Source organism: Herpailurus yagouaroundi, unplaced genomic scaffold (assembly GCF_014898765.1).
Source record: "Herpailurus yagouaroundi ecotype Mexico unplaced genomic scaffold, PumYag 28, whole genome shotgun sequence".
In the NCBI taxonomy this organism is placed as follows: domain Eukaryota; kingdom Metazoa; phylum Chordata; class Mammalia; order Carnivora; family Felidae; genus Herpailurus; species Herpailurus yagouaroundi.
In genome coordinates this window covers 118724479-118746759 of record NW_024412376.1, presented here as the reverse complement: position 1 = coordinate 118746759, position 22281 = coordinate 118724479, and the positions used below count along the sequence as shown (strand labels likewise).

Sequence of the window (22281 nt, the reverse complement as noted above, 5' to 3'; positions counted from 1 at the left end):
CATAGCTTCCTCTGTGAGATAAAAGTTACTTGGGGTGTTTGGGTGGCTAAGTCGGTTGAGCATCTTTGACTCAGGTCATGAACTTGTGCTTCGTGAGTTGGAGCCCAATGTTGGGCTCTGTGCTGACAGCTCAGAGCCTGGAGCCTGCTCTGGATTCTGTGTGTCTCTCTCTCTATTCCTGCCCCGCTTACACTCTGTCTCTTTCTCTCTCAAAAATAAATAAAGAGTAAAAAAAAATTTAAAGGAATAGAAGTCACTTTGTTAAAAGTTATAACTGATATGAGTGGTTGAGATCAGGCAATATAGTGAGAATGCAACTTTTTTGGTTTTTTGTGTCTTTTTTTTTGTTTGTTTGTAGGGAAAAAGTAATTTGTCCACATCAGGAGTTCTCAAACTTTTTGGTCTTTTCCTACCTTTATGATTGAGGATCCCCCAAGACTTTGTTTATGTGTAGTTACCCATAGTTACCACATTAGAAATAAAAACTGATGACTTTTTTTATTTCTCTGAAGAGAGTGATGATGAATACATTGCATGTTGACAGTAATAATATCTTAAAATAATTATGAAATTAGTTTTTACCTGGTGGATTCCCTAATAGCTATCCTAAAGTAATGTGTCACTTTTAAAATCTGAAAAAGCATAATGAAGAACAAAACTTGTATACAAACTTATTTATCTTGGATTATAATATTTCAATCTGAAGAGAAGCTATGAAATATGTTAAAATTTTAGCAATTTGTTCAATCCTGATTCCTTGGTTTACTGACTAATACCTTCACCTACAATATGAAAGGTAATTGTTCACCCTCTGTGTTATCTGCCTACATTGTAAAATTCTGTGATTTAGCAGAAAAATTTTCTGTGCTTTATGCGAACTTTATTATAGCCTTGATTATTTAAATGGGGGGAAAGAAAGAAAAACTAAAGTTATAGCTTATCAAAGAACTAAGGTTCTTTTCAATCCTGTTATCTAAATTTTTAGTGCTATATTATCATTTTAATTAGTCAAACCAAGTATTATTTCTCAGGTACCCATGATCCTACCTAAACCAAATGTCCAAATCTCTCCTGAAACTTTTTTTGATTTCTACCTTTCAAAACTCAGATCTTAAATGTAAAAAAATAAGATTAAAATTTCAGGATATTTTTATATCTAAAACTGTCAGACTATTTCAAAGGGTCCCTGGAAAACCACAAATATTAGCTCTTTCACTTCTTAAAAGATGCTAGAAGTATCTTAATTATATTAGTTTGATAGTTGCATGGGAAGAATTGTCAAATCAAAACAGACACTCAGACTTCCTTAGGTTAAACTGAGAGTGGTAAAACGTTATTAACATAAATATTCAAGAAAATTCACACTTGATGGGAAGCCTTTAGGCATTTGTTAATGCCCTTGCTTTCAAAATGTTTCAACCTTAGGGAAAACATTGATCAAAGCTCTTAAGAAAGAGTTTTTTCAAGTTTTCCTATATTTCTATTTTTTCAGAATCCTGTTCATGCTTTAATATTAGTCAATAATAATATAATGTCATCACTCATAGTTTTAGTTATTACTTAAAATGTTCATAGGCCACCTTCTTTCATTTGAATATACCATCTTCTAGGCCATTTGTTCTTAAATGATGATACCCATCAAATTTATAAAACTGTAGATGTCATAGGTCCTACTTCAGTGTTTATTTGATATTTTTTTGTATACTCTTGATACATGTGTTTTATTTCAGTATCATTATATATCTCAAGACTTTTTCTTCTACAAAAAAAACCAGACCATTTAAAAAAATAAAACAGTCAATGACATCTTTAAAAACAAACAAAAAACACCATCAGTCTCCTTCAACAAAGGACAGTCTCAAAGCCTTTTGGAAAAGGACTGTACTTGGGACTTCAGACTATTGACACTTTAGGTAAAAGAATGTTGGATACACGCTTCTGACCTGACACTGTTTAGACCCTCTTTCTTTCTTTCTTTCTTTCTTTCTTTCTTTCTTTCTTTCTTTCTTTCTTTCTTTTTTTTTCCTTTTAATAATTTATTATCAAGTTAGCTAACATACAGTGTATACAGTGTGCTCTTGGCTTCGGGAGCAGATTCCCATGATTCATCCCTTACATACAACACCCAGTGCTCATCCCAAGTGCCCTCCTCAATGCCTGTCTCCCATTTTCCACAGCCTCCTACCTCTACCTTCATCAACCCTCAGTTTGTTTTCTGTATTTAAGTATCTCTTATGGTTTGTCTCCCTCTCTGTTTGTAACTTATTTTTCCCTCCCTTCCCCTATGGTCTTCTGTTAAGTTTCTCAAGTTCCACATACAAGTGAAAACATATGATATCTGTCTTTCTCTGACTGACTTATTTCACTTAGCATAATACCCTCAAGTTCTATCCACGTCGTTGCAAATGGCAAGATTTCATTCATTTTTATCGCCGAGCAGTATTCCATTATATATACATACATACATACACACCACATCTTCTTCACCCATTCATCAGTTGATAGACATTTGGGCTTTTTCCATAATTTGGCTATTTTTTATAGTACTGCTATAAACATTGGGGTGCATGTGCATCTATGAATCAGCACTTCTGTATCCTTTGGATAAATTCCTAGTAGTGCTATTTCTGAGTCGTAGGGTAGTTCTAGTTTTAATTTTTTGAGGAACCTCCACACTGTTTTCAAGAGCTGCTTCACCAGTTTGCACTCCCGTCAATGGTGCAAGAGGGTTCCCAGTTCTCCACATCCTCCACAACATCTGTTGTTTCCCGAGTTGTTCATTTTAGCCACTCTGACCAGAGTGAGGTGGTATCTAGACCACTTTTCAACTGTGCCAGTGGACTATGTCAGGATTTCTAGGACTGTATGAACTGATGAGGGGAATTTTTATGTAATGCTTAAGCAGGGACTATTGTTCTATTTCATGAATATGTAAGAAAGGTTTGTGTGTTTTTTCTATTTGTTAAGCTATCTGAAAACCAGAACAATTCAGTAAACTCTATTTTGGTAAATTGAAATGCAGTCTCTTAAATGATACCTAATTCTCACTGATCACCAAATTGAGAAATTCTTACTACTTCTCCTTACTTTTTATGCAATATAGTTATTTACATAGGTTTGATAAGAAAGTCTTTCTTTTTACCAGATGTTAATAGAACAAAATGATTGTACAACCATGGTCTTATCTTGAGTGTCATATTTGAAAACAATGCTTATTTCAGCAGACAGACAAGATGCTTTTGAGAAACAAAGGCTAGCTTTATTATGAAGACAATGCTTATAGAGCCCTCCTGGGGAAACTGCCTGATGGCTGGTTTTCAGGGTCCAGCCTAGCAGGTAGTAAGGAAGGGTACTTCCCATTAGGTCGGGAAAGTTTGGATATTTGGATCACTATGAGAAGAGAGAAAAATCACCCAAATTTAGAACTAATTCAGGTGAAATATAGTGGAGGGAATATCATGAGCTTCATTTGGTCACCTTGTGATTGTACGTAACAAAAGCTTTTATAAGTCAAATTTGAACTGACTTATGAAACTTTCCAGAAAGAAGTTAACCTTGTGCTGTTTGTAATGGTTAAATATTATATGGCTCTTGATTTGTAAAAAGTTTAAGAAGGCCTCTGTGGTAAATTCATACTTTTAGTGTACATATACGAATAATCAAGTCAAACCTAGTGAGACCAGACTTATTTCATAATCAAGAAAATCTTTCTTGGGGCTCCTGGGTGGCTCAGTTGGTTTAACATCTGACTTCAGTACAGGTCATGATCTCAGTTTGTGGGTTCGAGTCCATCAGGCTCTCTCTGTTTCTCTCTGTCTCTGCCCTTACAGAGAGAGAGTCTCTCTCTCTCTCTCAAAAATAAATAACTTTTTTTTTATTTAAAAAAAGAAAAAAAAGAAAATCTTTCTTTGTGACTATCACAATTTTAAGATAAGCAGAGACTGTCAGGGAAAACTGTGAAAGACTCTCAAAGGTATCAAAAAAAATTGCCAACTGTTTTCAGTAGAAAACTGTGCTGTCTAGGGGCACCTGGGTGACTCAGTCAGTTGAGCGTCCGACTTCGGGTCAGGTCACAATCTCCTGGTCTGTGAGTTCTAGCCCCGTGTCGGGCTCTGTGCTGACAGCTCAGAGCCTGGAGCCTGCTTTCGATTCTGTGTCTCCCTCTCTCTGCCCCTCCCCAGCTCATGCTCTCTCTCTCTCTCCCTGTCAAAAATAAATAAACATTAAAAAAATTAAAAAAAAAAAAAGAAAACTGTGTTATCTAGAATACACCCTTCCAGGTTATCTGACTCTATCGGGTTTGTACTATTCATTGTCTTTAACCTATTTTATAATTTTGTAAATTGTAGAATATCAAAATACAGTTGACCCTTGAACAATATGGGTTTGAACTGCATGGGTCCCATTACACAAAGAATTTTTTCAATACATTCAGTATAGTACTATAAATGTGTTTTCTCTTCCTTATAATTTTAATAACATTGCTTTTTTGTTTACTTTATTGTAAGAATAGTGTATATAATATATGTAATGCACAAAATATGTGGTAATCTACTGTTTATGTTATCAGTAAGGCTTCTGGTCAATAGTAGTTAAGTTTTGGGGGGAGTCAAAAGTTATATGTGGATTTTCAACTGCATGAAGTTAGGGATTGTCAGCACCCCTAACTCCTGTGTTGTTCCAAGAGTCAACTGTAATGTGAATAATACTCGAGCATCGAAGTGCAAATTGTGTTTAGTGGATTATTGCTCTGTAGATATTAACCAGTTTGCCAGTTGTACATGTATTAAGCAAATTTATTTGAACATGTACCATAGGCCTTTATGGGTACAGCCCTTTGGATTCTTATGCAAACTGGTAGTAACATCTTACTGGTTCCCTCATTGCTTAGTGATTTATATAGGATTTTTGGCATGTGTTCATTTAAAAAATAAGAAGTAGGTTATAAGTAGAATAGTTGAATAAGTAGAAGGAGGGTAAATATATTTGGATACATAGAAAGAAGATAATATACCTTCACAGGTTCAAGATAAAGCATCTTAAATAAAATCAAAAGATTACAAAAAAGATAAAATATATAATTAAGCCTTAATTTTGTACTCATTGATGCTATAAAGACAGAAGCCATTCAATAAAAAGCTTAGATTTTAAACTTGTATGTTGGCACATTTTATATATCTTTATTTTCCATAGGACTGGTTGGCCTACCTCTCAGAAACTACTTTTATGAGCACCACACACACAGTTTCATTGATTTAAATTGGTTAAAAGTCACAACGGTTGCATTTCTGAAGCTGTGTAAAAGTTGTCACCTAAAAAATGATATCTCTGAAATGAGAAAAATCAAACTCTATACATTGAGTAGTGCCCTCTTGAAGATGGATTTCGAAAAACTGACAATCTTCATCAACCCATAAAATGTCATGTACCTGCTCTTGCCAGTCTCATGACAACAAGGCACCCAATGTAGAGAACATGTATAGTCTTAGGGACTGATAACCCATATTTCATGCAAAAAAGGGTTCAGTGGCAACTAAAATTGGGAAAGAAGATTCCCAATGAAAATTAGCATACTAGAAGTTGTGTGTATTCATAACATTATGTCATGCCTATGAAATCTTAATTAAAACAAAACTTTCCAAACCTATGTGAGGATTTGCCCCTAGAGATACCTATTAACAGCACTTGGAATAATATTCCCCACAACAATAGTTTGGGGTATCTGTACTATGTCATAGGTCATATTTTAGGTTCTCACTAAATCCTTAATAAATTCTCTAAAAATTTAGGTATTTTTAATGATAGGTATTATAAATGCTTATAACAGAAGTATAAACATACACAAGAAAAAATTTAAAAAGTCACATGTAATCCCATCATGTAGAAGTCACCACTTTTAAGACTGCTTTTTTTTTGTTTGCATTAGTAAGTACATCTATTTTTATAAAAAAAGGAAAATCATACTGAATGTTCTTTTCTACAGCCTCTACTTTTCATTAGAATATTATAAACATATTTCTAGATGTTAGATATTCTAAAATACTTCTTTTGAAAGGGTCAGAGAGAAGCAAATGGAGAGAGAGAATCATAAGTAGGCTGCATGCCCAGCACTGACCCTGATACAGGGCTTGATCTCATGAACCCAACCATGAGATCATGACCTGAGCTGAAATCAAGAGTTGGACACTTAAATGACAAAGCCACCCAAGCACCCCTCTAAAACACAATTTTTAATGGGTTCATGATATTCTACTTACAAATGTACCATAATTTTATCAGTAAGTATTTAAGTTTCAGTTTTTCAATATCCTCAATTCTACTGTGGATATCCTCATGGTGATATCTTGGGTACATCTATAATTACTCATTTAGTATAAATTTCTAGTCCAAACATAGTAGATCAAAGAGTATGCAAAATTTTAGTGCTTTTGATCTGTATGCGTTTAGCTTTCAACCTCATTTGGCTCCTCCAAACTGAAGACCTGTATTATTATGTCTATATTTTACTAGCAGCTCTCTTTCTAGTTTTTGAAGATATTTAAAATCATGCCCACGCTCTTCAAACCTTCAACAGTCTTCATCCTCAGCCACCTGACTATATCCTTCTTTGGAGAGAAAATGGAACACACCAGCAAAAAAATGTCTTAACTTCCCTAGCTAAAATAATTCTACTTACTTATATCACCCTCTATCCTTTTCACCTTTCCTCAAATTAAAATATAAATCTTTGTCCCACATATTGGATTGTATTCTTCTGGCTTTCTCAGAAGATGTTCATGTTTGCTCAATTACCTGTTCTCTATTCTACATCATCAGCCTCTCATATTTCTTCCCAATACATTCCCCCACACACCCCCCCAAAGAAAACCCCAAAATTCAACACCACAGTCCACCCCAGTTACTAACTTATACTTCTTTTCTCTCCACAAACTTCTTCAAAATGTTGTCTCTACTTCCTGTCTTCATTTCCTTACCTCCACTTACAGCTCATTGCACCATAAGTGTGATTCACCTCCTTCTCTTCCACTGCTCTTGCCAAGGTCACGTGTTCACTTATAATTCTAAAGGAAACTCATCATTTGGTCCTTTTCTTTGCCCTCTCTTCAACACTTAACACTCTTGATTATTCCCTCTTTGAAACATTCATTTTCCTTGTTTTCATGAAATCATACTCTTCTATTTTTCCTCCTACCTTTCAGACTCTCTGATCACTCTCATTTGACAGCTTCTTTTACTCTACCCATGTTTAAAGTTAGCTATTTCTCGAGTACTGCACCAGGCTCTTTTCTCTTGTCTCCTCTTATTTGTTTTATTTATTTCCCATACAACATACTGTCTCTAAAATATGTCATCCACACTCACGGGTTTGAGTAATCATCGACCTCATCTTTATCCTGTGCCAACAGGATAACTTTATCCTAAGTGACTAACAATTTTCATGTACCACCTATAACTTTAACGAAGTTACTTAAGCTTTCTCAACCTTAGTTGTCCCATCTGTAAAAAGGAATAAAGATTGTACATCTGCCGTGGGTCACACTATAAAGTGCCAGTGAGACAAGTTAAATATTTTGGCACAGTACCTGGCAAAAAGCAAGTGCTTAATTGTACCCTTCATTAATAGTAATTCAAATAAATTTAGATTGAAACATCACAAAATTCAAGTAACTTGTAGTAAGAAAGTATTTGGTAAATAGAAAAAATTAAGACCAAAGTAATGAATTGATGTTTACACAAAAGACTGTATTAGTTTACGTGGCACTACCTGCAATAACATATGAACCTAAATTTTTAATGACCAACAAAGTAGAATTTCATTTTTCACTCATTTAAAATACAACAGGTGGGTAGAGGCGTTGCCCATTCATTAATTTATTCGGGTCCTCTGATGGATGCAGATTTGGTAAACATACAGTTCACCTTCCAGGATTTTGCAGCTAGTCTTGCCAGATATTTTGCCACTGTATATCTTGGGTCTCCATCTTTCTAGCCTCTTACACAAATTTTCTTGCCATCCACTGACGTCTTACCAAGCTAAGAGATATATCTTTTAGGCTTTTGTTGTTGTTGTTGTTGTTGTTGTTGTTGTTACAGCTCTCCTCACTTCTAAGTACAATTTGGGTAATAGTTCTGGTAACACAGGCTGCCTAAGAGATGAATGCCAAAATCTCAGTGGCTGAACACGGTGAGCATATAAAATTAACATCACTTGTATAGTATCTTTCTCAACTTCTTGCTAAACTATAAGTCAAGAAACATACATCAATTCTTGCAGTGTAGGTAATTAGTAACAAGCAGCATGACTTGGGTGAAGTTATTTACCTTTTTCCTGTCTGGGGTGGGGGGGGCACTTTCTATTGCCACGTATTTTTCAAAGCACTTCATACCTATTAACTTATTTAATAATCACAAGGACCCTCTATTATTGGCCCTGAGTTACAGACAAGTAAACTGAGGCCCAATATATCTACATTCAGAAACACTGTCTTTCTGATGTAAAATGTTACCGATGATCTAAAAGTTAGTATTTGAAACTTCTTAACAAACCTTTTTGGGGGTGGGGAACCTTCACACATCATCACGTGTATCTCATGTGGTTACTTTTTAACAAAAGCCTTCTAATGACACACACTTTGTCACACTCATAGGTTTGGGTAAATGATGAAAGAATAGTAGAAAGTCCGACAAATCTTTAATCACTGCTTTTAAGACACACACACATTTCTTTCATCTCTGCATAAAGTCAGTGCAGAAGTCAGCATTTCTCAGAAGTTACCCTGGGTCCAGCTGCTGGAGAAGAGCATAGATCCATGTTAATGTCCCACGCCTTGTGATCAGGATGAAAGGGGCCATTCTAAGGTATCTACTGACTCCTTCCTCCAGCACCTTAGGTTACACCGCCTTACGCTTTATGAGATCTGGAAAACACATGGGCATAATGTCTTTATTAAGTTCAGAGAATAATAGAGGAGCCAGAAGGTGATTTAAAACCCAGAACATAGCATGTTAGGAACTCTGGTATTCATCTCAACTGCCAGATTCAAGAATCAGTGAAATGTCAAATCAAGCAGTGACATCTCTGCACTGAGTGAAAGTTGCCACAAACACTTACTATATTGTATTCTCTACCTTGAGATAAAACATTAAATACATATGACATATGTAATACTTTGTGATATCTTGATTTCTGCATGATGCAAGAAAAAGTTCACTTTTTATTACCTATAAATAAAAATAAATACCTAGAATATATTGAATATCTTTCAAATATGCAATAATACTTACATAAAATATTGCTTTAGTAAACTATATATTGTGTATGTAATTCTATATTACTACAGTTGGGCCAGTATGGTTGTCTTTTAAAATTTAATCTTCATGAAACAGAAACTTACGTGTCTTATACACCACCGTATCCTCTAAGACAACTTTGTGCCAGGCACATACATTATATGACAATATTTATACATTTAATAAATACATATGACTGCATATTATTAACAGGTAAATGAGCTATAGAGAGGGTAAGTAATCTATTCAGGTTCACATGCCAGCATACATGTGTTTGAATTCAAGATTATTCCTAAAATAATCCAGTACTACCACCACTATAAAAAAAGGGGCGCCTGGGTGGCTCAGTCGCTTAAGTGGCCGACTTCGGCTCAGGTCATGATCTCACGGTCCGTGAGTTCGAGCCCCGCGTCGGGCTCTGTGCTGACACTCAGAGCCTAGAGCCTGTTTACAATTCTGTGTCTCCCTCTCTCTGACCCTCCCCCATTCATGCTCTGTCTCTTTCTGTCTCAAAAATAAATAAACATTAAAAAAATTTTTTTTAAATGGGGAAACAGGTGACAGTGACAGCTAGTGCTCTGCAACTCACACAAGTCCCTGGGTCTAACCCTGAAGTGTGCCACTAGGAAGCATGTCAGCCACAAAATTTGAATCACTGTCAAGACCCATATCTCTCTCCACTTATATCATAGGTATTTTTGTCTCCAGCATGGACCATGACTCCATAAAGAACAGACTTCACGTCTTATTTGTATTTGTTACTATGGAGCTAGTGTAGTGCCTTGTACATGGTAGAGATCCAGTAAAGTTCTGATGAACTGAATCAGAGAAGGAAAATATGTCAGTGGCACAACTAATTTGTAGAATGGAATATTCTTTTTATTGGATATGGCAGAATGTAAGTATATACATATAAATATATGTAGGTACATGCAGGCAGGCTGACCTAATCTACTATCAACATAGCGTCAAAGTCCAAACCAAACTAAAGGGCTATAAAGCAATGTTTCCTTCTAACTTTTTAGAGAGATAAAAGAATTTAAAATGAAACCAGATTATCCTGCTGTGTGTTAAAGCTGGCAGTGGTGGGCATGAATCTCAAAGTAGACATAGATGCCGTGTTGTAAAAGGGACATTGAAAGGCAAATAGCAAGGCAAAAGCAACCAACTAAAATATGGCACAGATAACAGAAACAGCACAGACAGTGTTTAGCATTAATATAAATACACACCGGCACCTTCTATTAGACTTTCTTAATATCATTAACATGCATATGTGTGTATGTTAAACATGTGTGCATACAGGCGTGTGTGCATACATATACATAGCAACAGACAGATGGACAGAGAGGCTCATATTCAGAATTGGGGCTATCTGGCCAAGGATAACAAGACCTCCTGTGTAGATCTGGCATTCAGAAAGAAGGCTCCAATCTGGGAAAAAGACAGGCTGTAGAAAAAGTTTGACAAAATAAAGAAGTGCTCCATTCCTAAAGGACATGAGATACGAACACATGTTGTCAAGCACAAAAGAGTAAATCAGTTGTCCCAGCTACTCGAAGTTGCATACAAAGCAAGACAGAAATTATTCACTTAAATTGGAGAAGACAGGGCAGAACCAAATTTGATGCAAAACTGATGAAATGTCTAATTTTCCCACGTCTCTTTCTATCTCTTTCAGTCTCTTTCCTCATCTTTTTCTCTTTTTCTTACCTCCAAAAAGAAAGGGAGGTCTCTTACAGATTAAGGTCACACATGAGAAAACCGTAACATCATTTAAACAATGACAACAGACAAGTAATGATGGGAACAATAATCATCCCAGACAACGAAGTCTAGGGAAACTATTGCTATTGTGCACAAAACCAAATGCTTATCTTTCAGGCATTCAAAGCAAAAGGGAAATATAATAGGATACATCACTCTCAATAGCTAATAAGGCAGAAAACCAAATTATCAGGAAAGAGATATTTCCCTAGCTCTGAAATCTGAGAAGAAGCATTGCATGGGTCTACACTGGGACTTCTTTGAATCACACAGATAGTATTGTAATAAGCTCTTTCAGGAGGACCAAAAAAAAAAAAAAAAAAAAAAAAAGAAGAAGATATAAAGAAACTTTGGATAAGTAATGAATTCATAGAAGTAAGATAGAAAAAAATCAGCAATGCAAGTGAAGATGCGACATATAAGACTAAAGGAGACAGGCAGAAATAAATCATCACAAAAGGTAAAGAAGGACAAAGAATATAAAAGTAGTAGAATCATTTTCACAATTGACCTGGACATGACAAAATACGGATGTAAAAATGATATAAAATTCCATGGACCAGTATCTGTCACTGTAAATGTCTTCATTTTTCTTAGCAATGTATTCATTATTTTCATATAGGTCTCTCTGGCAGATCATTATGATTCAAAATTCTTATTTTAATGTAGTGGCTACTGAATTAAAATTTAAGCTACTTTATAAAAATTCATTATGTTATCTTTCAATATCTTGCCTTAAAAGCATGCTCCATTCCTAAATGTCATATTACTTTGTAGAGCTGATCTTTTGTTCATGTGAGAAAGAATGTAAGTTTTGGTATTAGACAGATTTAGGACTGAATTTCACCCTTTAACTTATTGGCTGTTTGACCTTGAGCATATTAGTCAGCCCTGGCCTTTTTTAATTTATCATATGAAGTATATAATTCCTATATCTCTAAGTTGTTGTTATTATTAAGTGAGATCATGTATATAATGTCTCCAGTAAGTTTCCAGGCAAGTATTAGATAAGTAGATAACGGGTCCATCTTCTGCCCTACTCTGACAGGGTTGGGACCCATATCTTAAGCAGGTATATGAAACAGATACCTGTCAGGTAGCAAAAAAGAAACCTTCAAAGGAAAGAATTTCCTAAATATTTATATAATGAAAACAAGCTTAAGAAAATCACCCCATGTCCATAGTTGTTAAATCATTTCACGTTCAACAGTTCATTCATTGAATATCTATTCAATATGAAAAGCATCATGCTGGGTGATATATGTACTAAAATAAACTGCTCATGCTTCCCCCAACAGTCTAATGGGGGACAGACATATATACCTAAATATTGACTGTTAGTCAAGTTCCAAGAAAAACAAATAAGACTGCTGCCTGTAGAACAAATGGGAAGTTTCACAGTAGTTCCAGAAAGGGTAAGAAAACCACCATGAAAGTTCCTCATCAGCTGTAAATTAGAATATTCTTCATATTATTAAATGTATGCAACACTGTAATGATTTTCGTCTCCCATGAAATAACATTTCCTCTCAAAAAGGTTTTAGTGGCCACATTTTAGCCTAAGAAATTCATAAGTACCAAGATTCTTCAGTAAAAAATAAGCTATATTTTACCCCTGCAAGTTTAACTTCGGTTTTCCCAAATCAAATTGAAGGTCTGATCTCCCCTTTTCTAATAAATACAAATCAAATTTAGTCATTCTCTTATCCTTGCTCTACCACCTGAGACCCACCAATTTTCATGGAGTTTTTTTTTTCTTTTTTTTTCATTAAAATGAATCTCTGTAACATGGCAACCACACTAGTTTAGTTTTATAAAATTATCTTAAGCATTTTCATGACTTATTTCGTTACTTAGAAGATATTTCAATATTATGGTTTATTTCAAGCTAGCAAGATTTTTTCTTATAATTGTTTAAGGAAGTTTTTTTAAGTTGAAAAAAAATGTTCCTCATAGTATTTGTAATAACTTCCAGACAGAGCATAGAACTTTACAGAGCACCAAGAACAGATACAGAAGAGTAACTCCTCTAGCTCACTCCCATGGTTCCCAAGAGTTGTATAAAGTTGGAGTCCTATGGTTAGTTCAAAGATTGCTTAGGCTCTTAAAGAATTATTCTTGAAGTTTTAAGTATTCAAGTGGAAATAACAGTACATTCTAGGTTAGGCCACACAAACCTATTTCACTAAGGGAATGGCAAACTAATGGAAAATCAAAATGATATTTTTAGCCACTTGTATATTCAGCAAATATTTATTGAACATTGCTATATGCCAGGCCCTGTTTTACTTGCTGGGGAAATATCAATTGGTAAAATAGACAAGAGTCCTTGTCCTCCAAAAGCCTACCTTCTGATGGGGAAGCAGTTATAAACCCAGGGCCAAGTTATCCATTATACATGGGGCCTAATGCCCAGGATCCTTCTGGTGGCCCACAAAAATGTTTTAATTGTAATTTCTTTTAAAACCAGAAAAAATGTGAATATTACAATAATGCATCCACCCTGGATCATATTTTTCTTTATATCAATGCAGCCATAAAATACAATTATAAATATTTTTTTAATGGAGGAAGAGGCCATTAAGGCAAAATTGCCTTGAGACCACAGAAGTCATACTGCAGATTATAATAAACTCAATGAAGAAGTAAATTACATGGTATATTAGAAGGTGAGATGGGGCATCTGGGTGACTGTCAGTTGAGTATCTTCAGCTCAGATCATGATCTCGCAGTTCCCGAGTTCAAGCCCCGCATCGGGCTCTGTACTGACAGCTGATTCAGAATCTGTGTCTGCTTAGGATTCTGTGTCTCCCTCTCTCTGTCCCTACTGCACTCGCACTCTGTCTCTCACTCTCTCTGTGTCAAAAATAAATAAACATTTTTTTTAAAAAGGTGAGAAGTTCTATGGAGGGAAAAAATGGTTGGCGATAGAGTGTGGGATAAGGTTGTTTGTAATTTTAAATAGAGTGTTAGAGAAAGCATCACCGAGAAGAAACATTTGTGCACAAATTAGTAGTAGGTTAGGTAAAGAGTGGTGCAGAGATCTCTAGGTGAAAAACATTCTAGGTAAACAGATAAGCAGATGCAAAGCCCTGAGATGGGGGTGTGTCTGGCAAGTGAGGAAGCAACAAGGAGGCTACTATGGCTGCAGGAAAGTGATCTCTAGGAGAGGAGAGGAGTGGAAGATCAGGCCATTCAGGTTTCAGGGGACAGACTGTATAGTGCTTTGCAGGCCACTTCAGGTTTACTCTGAGTGATATAGAGAGTAAGTGGAGGATTTGGGGCACTGCTGTTATGAGTTGAATGCTGATGTTCAAAAGTTATGCTGATGTTCTAGCTCCAGGTACCTGTGAATATGACCTTATTTGGAAATAGGGTCTTTGAAGATCTGATCACATTAAGATGAGGTCATTAGGGTGGGCCCTAATTCAGTATGTCCAGCGTCCTTACAAGAAAAGGAAAAGACAGAGACCCAGGAAGAATGCCATGTGATGACGGAGGTTGAGTTTGGAGCAATGCAGCTGCAGACCAAGAAATGACAAGGATTGATGGCCACCATCAGAAGCTAGGAAGAGGCAAGGAAAGATATGATTCAGACACTCAGAAGGAGCATAGCTCTGCTGACATCTTGAGCTCCAACTTCTGGCAGAACTGTGAAACAACAAATTTCTGTTGTTTTAAGACACCCATTTTGTGGTACTTTTTTATAGTGACTCTAGGAAACATACAAGCATTTAGTTCTAACAGCATCTCTCCGGCTGAATGCTGAGAACAAACTATAGCGAGGTCAAGGATAGGAATGAGAAGCCTATCTTAGGTCAAGTGTCCTGGGAAGCAGAGTCTGAGACAGAGGATTGCAAATAAGAGATGTATCTAGGAGTGCTCTCAGGAAAAATACAGGGTGGGCATGAGGAGGTGGGGGGGGAGGGGCAGGGGAGAAGGACTTAGGAGGAAAAAGTGGAACAGCAGTAGAGCCCTCAGGCACTCCAGTGGGGGCTCACTGAACCTGGGATGGTCCTTCAGAATCATCATGAAATAGGAAATAGGCCTATTATAAATACCCCTGTGAAGGTATTGAATACAGGTTGACCTCTGGGGAGGGAACAAAATCTTGAGTAAGATATCTCCCTTCAGCAGAGAGAGGGAAATACTTGAGGGACTCATTTGTGAACAGCCTACATTCCTCCAGCTGTGCAAATGAATACTTTGGTCCTAGGGAGAAGGACAATGTAAGGTGTTTCATAGCATCCCTGAAAGAGGTTATTACATTATAGAGGAGAGAGTCAAACAGCATGGGAAAACATGGGAAGTAGAGTATACACATGGAATTCTATGTGTGCAAATAGCATAGTTGTGTGTGTGTGTGTGTGTGTGTGTGTGTGTGTATGTGTCCTAAGAAGGATCTTCCATTTGAACAGCACTCTACATTTATAATATATTTAATTTGGTAGCCACAATAAACTTGTAGTGTAGGTAGAACAGATATTTTAAAAGTTGCTTTAATGTTTATTTTTGAGAAAGAGCATGAGCAGGGGAGGGGCAGAGCAAGAGAGGGAGAAACAGAATCTGAAGCTGGCTCCAGGCTCTGAGCTGTCAGCACAGAACCTGACGTGGGGCTCGAACTCACAAACTGTGAGATCATGACCTGAGCCAAACTCAGACACTTAACTGACTGAGCCACCCAAGAACCCTGGTAGGACAGATATTTTAATACAAATTTTAGTGATAGGGAAAATAAAGTCTAGAAATATTAAGCGACTTTCCCAGTACAGAGTGAGTCAGTGGTAAGAACAAAACTGAAAATACAGTCTTCTGAATTCTCATCCTGAGCTCTTTGTACCATGTCATGTAGCCTAAATATCACTTCAATTATTTGGCAGTGATTGGGCTACACAATTCTCCATATTCTGTCACAATTTTTTTTATTTTAGAACCACCAAAAGAGTATATGGCAAGAGCTGCATAGTTGCTTATAAACTTACATAGGTTTCTTCCTGGACCCAAAGCTAGAGTATATATGCCAACCTCCTTTACAGTTGGGTGTCACCATATGACTGAGTTCTTGTGAACAGAATCTGAGTGGATATGGTAAGGATCATGCAGGCCCATAAATAAAATGCTAAGAAACCTTCCCTCTTTTTGTTTACCTATAGTCTGTCCAGTACAACCTCAAAAGCTTTGTGTAAAAGGCTTATATATCACCCCCCCAGCTCCACTTTCCATGTTAGAATCCTGACCCAGGATTATCCCAATCATTATAGAATCAGAAACACAGTATGCATACCTTAGTGTAAGATGTACAGTATAGACTTGGAATATTATTCCATAACCTTTTATATAACTAATATATCTCACTACAATTTTTTTTCAACGTTTTATTTTTATTTTTGAGACACAGAGAGAGACAGAGTGAGAGCAGGGGAGGAGCGGACAAAGAGGGCGGCACAGAATCTGAAATCAGGTTCCAGGCTCTGAGCTGTCAGCACAGAGCCCAATGCAGGGCTTGAACTCACAAACTGTGAGATCATGACTTGAGCTGAAGTTGGATACTTAACCGACTGGGCCACCCAGGTGTCCACTAATATATCTCATTTAAATTTAATATTAAATAATTTAAGGTAAGAATATACCAAGCTATTAGCATGTATACATTCAATCTCTTCACCATTTGTGAGAGAAATTGGAGGGAAGTTGTTATTCTGTTTTTCTAATTGTTAAATCCCTGAGAGAGAGAGAGAGAGAGAGAGCGCACTTGAAATAATATAAATAAATACATACATACATACATACATACATACTTCAGATTTATACCATTCCAACTTGAAAACACACCAGATGTGTTTCATCTGGAGGGAAAATTTGCTCATATAAAAAAAAAATCACAGGAAAGTAATCTGAATATTCAGGCTTAAGTCATGTGGTCATCTGTAACAAATCATGGAGAGAACTATTTACAGTATCCAATTTGGTCTCGATCATGTGCCTTCCCTCTGTAGGCTGGGTATCAAAATGGACAGATCATTACCAATATATAAAGTGAAGAGGAAAAGGACACCCAAGGAAGAGGTATACTATTTCCAGAAGTGTGAGGAGAGAAATGACCAGACAAAACCCACTGATAACTACTTTTGGCTTCATCAAAAAGAAGAATGTAGTACAACACCACTAGGGCTATTTTCCAATTAAGTACAGAAATGCAGGTGGATATGAGGAAAGAAATAGAACCAGGGCCCAGAAAGCCATTCAAAATCTCTCTCTGCGGTTTATCTACATTCCTCTCTGTGAGTGTATTTTATCTTCTCTCTGCAACTTAGCCTTCTCATCGCTTCTGCTGGGTGGAAAAGCAAGTTTAACTGATGATAGAATAGTCTATATCTCTCCTCAAGAGTGAACCACCTCTGATTCTTGAATTAAGAAAAAAGGGTCACACCACAGTTTGGTCATTTACATGGCCAATTCAGAGAAAGAAACAATGACTCTCTCAACCCCAATTCCAATTTCCCTAGGTACAAGACTTGATTAGCTTGGTGATCAAGCAACTTACCTCCACCCTTCCATGATCCAATGAACTGCAGCTGAGGAGGGATCATCTCATTGTGAAAACTTGCTTTTAGGATCTCTACCAATACAGGCAGAGGGGTAGTAAGATAAACTTGTCTAAATGGTATATTCTACTGACTGTTTAGCCTTGAGAAAGTTATTATAGCATATACAGTATCGGAATCTTAGTATTATTATTAATAAAATGGGCCTAATATGTTGCTGGTTTCTTGGGAGGATTAGACCCATCCCATAGCAGGTGATGATCATTACTTAAAAGAAGTTATAGTCTAAAATTAATCGACTGAAAGAATTAGTCATATTTTATTTATTCTGAACAGAAAATGTTATCCCCTGGCTTGATCACTAATTAGATGATTTCCAAGCTCTAATACAATTCTTTAATGCTGATGATTTTTTTAAGTCGATCAAAATCATTAGCCCAGCAACAATAAAAAAATCAAATGTACTTTAAAAGCAAGAGATTTGCTAATGTTGTAAGGCTATTCCAAAGCATGCTATAGTATAAAATGATTTTGAAAGAGTTCAATTTGTTTTGAGCAATGGCTGCCTACCCTAGTCAAGGTGACTAATTTGAATTTGATGGCTCTCATTTAGATGTACAACTTCTATTAATATATAATCTTAATAGAATGATAGATATATTAATATTAATTGGACATAGTTTAATATATATACCTTATGTATTTGATAGTATATATGATGTAACACTCACCTTGAATTATTTCATTCACCAAACATTTACTGAATATCTACTATGGGCCAAGTACTCTATTGCCAAGTAGACAACAGCCATTATTTTTCCTACCATGTCTCATTTTGCTTTTATAAGAAAAGAAGTGAGGTGTATGATTGAAGCAGATACCAGAAATGAGAAAATCATCTAACTGGGAGTCCTACAAAAATAATGTGACCAACATTCCCAGAAGAATAATGCAATATGTTTTCTATGAGTTCACCTTTCTGGAAAATCCAGTAGGCAATCTTAAGGGGAACCTAATTTCCTAGGTACCAACATAACACAGATTGCATGTTAGCACTATAACAACATGCACTTAGAAAAATCTCCCCTTGAGTACATCTTATCTGAGAATTTATATATGGGTGCAGAAGAAAAAAGAAGTTCTGATTAAGACTAACCATTTTAAAAATCTGACTGCATTCTTCAGGAAATTATTGCACAAAGTCAGGTTTAGGTAGCACGATATAGCAGCATATATGGCCGTGGATAGCTGCTGAGCTTCCTCCACCCTCAGGGATATGTTGAGACCCTTTGGGTAGTATAGTCTGAAAAATTCTAGAGAATGATTTTGATTAGCCAAGCTTGGGTCGGCTGCCTTTACTGAACCAATCAACCATGGCCAATCGACAGGACCATATAGTATGGACAAAGTCACCTCGCATGTAGGAACCATTCTTAGAGAAAGGGAAATAATTATGAGGTAGGTATCTACTCTTGGTGTCTACTATAGTCTTAAAGGAGAGGCTGATGAGCAGAACCCAGCAGAGTGGCAATTTTTTACAAATGAACAAAAAGTCTATTTCCTTCCTTTTGAGAACATGGCAGTCATTATTGATTATCTCTGGTTGACCATGATATTTTCATTTACAAAGTACAAGCATATTTGTCTTCTTAAGAAGGAGGCCTTAAGAAAACAGTGTTTGGTTTTTGAATATCTTCATATTTCTAGAATCTAGAATCTAGACACTGTGATGTGCTTCTTTTAAGACAACTGTGTTTGTATATGTGCTGAGTACTTCTGTAAGAGCCAGTGTTCTATTACTAACATTTACAGTATATGGCTGAAAATATTTGGTGTTGAACCTAATTTGCAGCCATGAAAGGTAATTTAATTGTTGGATCTAAGGGAAGGCAATGGGGAAAGTTACAAGAAGGAGAAGGAGAAGAAGAAGAAGAAGGAGAAGGAGAGGAGGAGGAGGAGGGGAAGGAGTAAGAAGAAGGAGAAGGAGAAGGAGGAGGAGGAGGGGAAGGAGTAAGAAGAAGGAGAAGGTGAAGAAGGTGAAGAAGGAGAAGGAGAAGAAGCAGGAGGAGGAGGAGGAGGGGAAGAAGAAATAGAAGGAGGAGGAGGAGGAGAAGGAGAAGAAGGAAAGAAACAGAAGAAGCATCGTGTTGTTTCTTTCACAGTCCTCCAAAACTGACATGCATGTATGCAAACATTAACGAAACTATGTCACAGAGTTCTAAGGAGACTCTTTCATTGGGAAGAAAAAAAAAAGGATTTGGAAATTTTAGGATTAGTTAGGAGAAGCTGTTTTAAAAAAAATATCTAGAGGTACCTGGGTGGCTCAGTCAGTTAAGCATCAGACTCTTGGTTTCAGTTCAGGTCATGGTCTCATGGTTTGTGAATACCAGCCCCCATCTGGCTCTGTGATGACAATGCAGAGCCTGTTTGAGATTCTCTCTCTCTCTCTCTCTCTCTCTCTGCCTCTCTTTCTGCCCCTCCCTCCTCTCTTTCAAAATAAATAAATGAACTTAAAAGAGTTTAAAAATAGCTAGATCTAGATTTACCTTATCTATATGTATAGATAAGCTTCCAGGTCTTGAAGAATGTAGAATACACAGATCCTCTTATGGGTTGAAAAAGAATAAGGGTAAATTGCTTGAGGCAGGAGAGAAAAGAAGATACCAAATTAGCAGGTCGATATAATCTGGGTAAGATTTTACAGTCTTTTAAATGGCCCTTTGATGTATATTCTAGGGAACAGAGAGCATCACCAGGCACTTCTTAGACTTAAGCTATCCCTTAGGGCAATCAAATAGGTTGATAGTCCATATATTCTAAATTTAAGTCAATATTCTAGTGAACCCAAGGCCTCCTAGAATTCTCATCATGCCATGGCATACTAGGAATCTGAGTACTATGATTTGCTACCTGCTTTGCAGATGTAAGTTAATCCTGATTACCTGGATTTGTCAGTGTGTCTGGGCCCAGTAGCATTTACAATATTAACTGTCCACTGATATTCGATCAGGTATTAGAGAGTATTTTTCTTGATGGCAGAGCTCAGTAATTTCAAATTTTTTGAACGTTTATATCAGGTTGAACCAAAAGGTCACTTCATGTGAAGGGGACATTGTCTAGTGTCTGCATTAGCCATTCAGTCGGTTACTGAAAACCTAATGTATGCAAAGCTCTGTTCAGGGTGGTGCACACGGATAAGTTATAGTCTGAGGAAAAGATAAATATGAAAAAATCTGATTTTGAGTTGGGCACGGGATTGCCTGAAGTAGTCGATGTTTTCCATTAGCCTTGTAGCTAGCTAAGTGTTACCATCTCAGCATTTCTGAGGATGAAATGAAAGGAGAATGGTGTGTGCAGCTCTAGGAAAAGGTCACAGGTTTGAGTATACCTTTATCTTCCTCCTTTTCTTCTTTGCTTTTGCAATGGAGGCATGATTGCTAGAACTGAAACTGGGAATAAAGGTCATAGGTGGCCACACAAGAAGATAAAGAAGGCATCTACACCCAGGATGTTTTGGGGGGCCACAATAACTCTGGATCACCAACTGCTAGACTTTTCACTTGAAAAAGTAATAACCTTCTATCTTGTTTAGGTTGCTGTTATTTTGTGTTTCTGTTGCTTGCAGCAAAAATGAATCCTAACTAAAATAGAATGTATGGGTCATTAAAAAAAAAAAAAATTTTTTTTTTTTTTTTGCTTTAACCAACATTTTTCCCACTAACTAAATACCAATCCAATCAGATAAGAGGGCTTTTACTGAGCATGAAAAAACAAGATCTCTCTGAATATATACATACCTCACATACTCACTCCCCTTACATAACAATTATGACTGAGATGTATATCATTGTAAAAAATCCTTGTCCATACCTCTGTTTATTTCTGTAGAAGTTGTATCTGTAAATAGAAACAATGGATTAATGACATCCATATTTTATAAGTCAGTTGACATATATTTTCAACTTTCTTTCAAGAAAAATGTGTCAGTGTATGTTATTAGCATAGGGGCATGCCTGTCTCAACACACTTTTTTTTAGAGTTTAGAGTAGGCCCCTGTTACTTTTCAGCTAATTTCCTGGGCAAAACGTGAAACCTGGTAGATCGTGTAATTGTGTAAATTTTTATGTATGGGATTGTTTGTATAGGCAAAGCATCCTTCTCTACATTTATTGGTTATTTATTTGTGTTTACCTATTCTGTGAACAGATTATCTATGTTCTTTTCTTCACGTTCACCCTGTTGGGGATCTTAGTGTATTTATTAATTTGAAAGAATCCTTTGGTCAGCGAGTTTTACTAGTTATTAAAATATGTTCATATTGGTTATCCTATTTCATTGGATATTCAGCTTTTTAAATTTAGGAGAGTTCTTTTACACATGGTAAATATTGACTTTTTTCAACTTTAATAGAGCTAAAGTCAACTTTACCATCATATTCAAAACCCACTCTAGCACACAGCACTACCATGTATAATAGTTATCTTTGCTCAGTCATCATCTTGGATACTATCTTGTCCCTGAGAAAATGTTAAATATAGTTGTGTAGCAAATAAGGCACAGAATTTACTAGATTTTATTTTTCTAGAAGGTTCACCATAGAAAGATATTGGCAAGAGTCATGGATTTCTTGGCAATGGAGTAGGATGCTTTGTGTCTTAAATATAGAAGACTATGCTTA

General features: G+C 36.3%; 1 long non-coding RNA gene across 1 annotated transcript; it reads right to left on the bottom strand.

Annotated features, from left to right (window-relative positions):
- Positions 1-8675: 8675 nt before the first annotated feature.
- Positions 8676-21494, bottom strand: LOC121035132 (uncharacterized). Its single transcript, XR_005792762.1, has 3 exons — positions 21474-21494; positions 20150-20240; positions 8676-8918 (listed from the first exon to the last, which is right to left on the bottom strand). It is a non-coding gene; the product is annotated as an uncharacterized LOC121035132 (long non-coding RNA).
- Between the last annotated feature and the right edge of the window lie 787 nt (positions 21495-22281).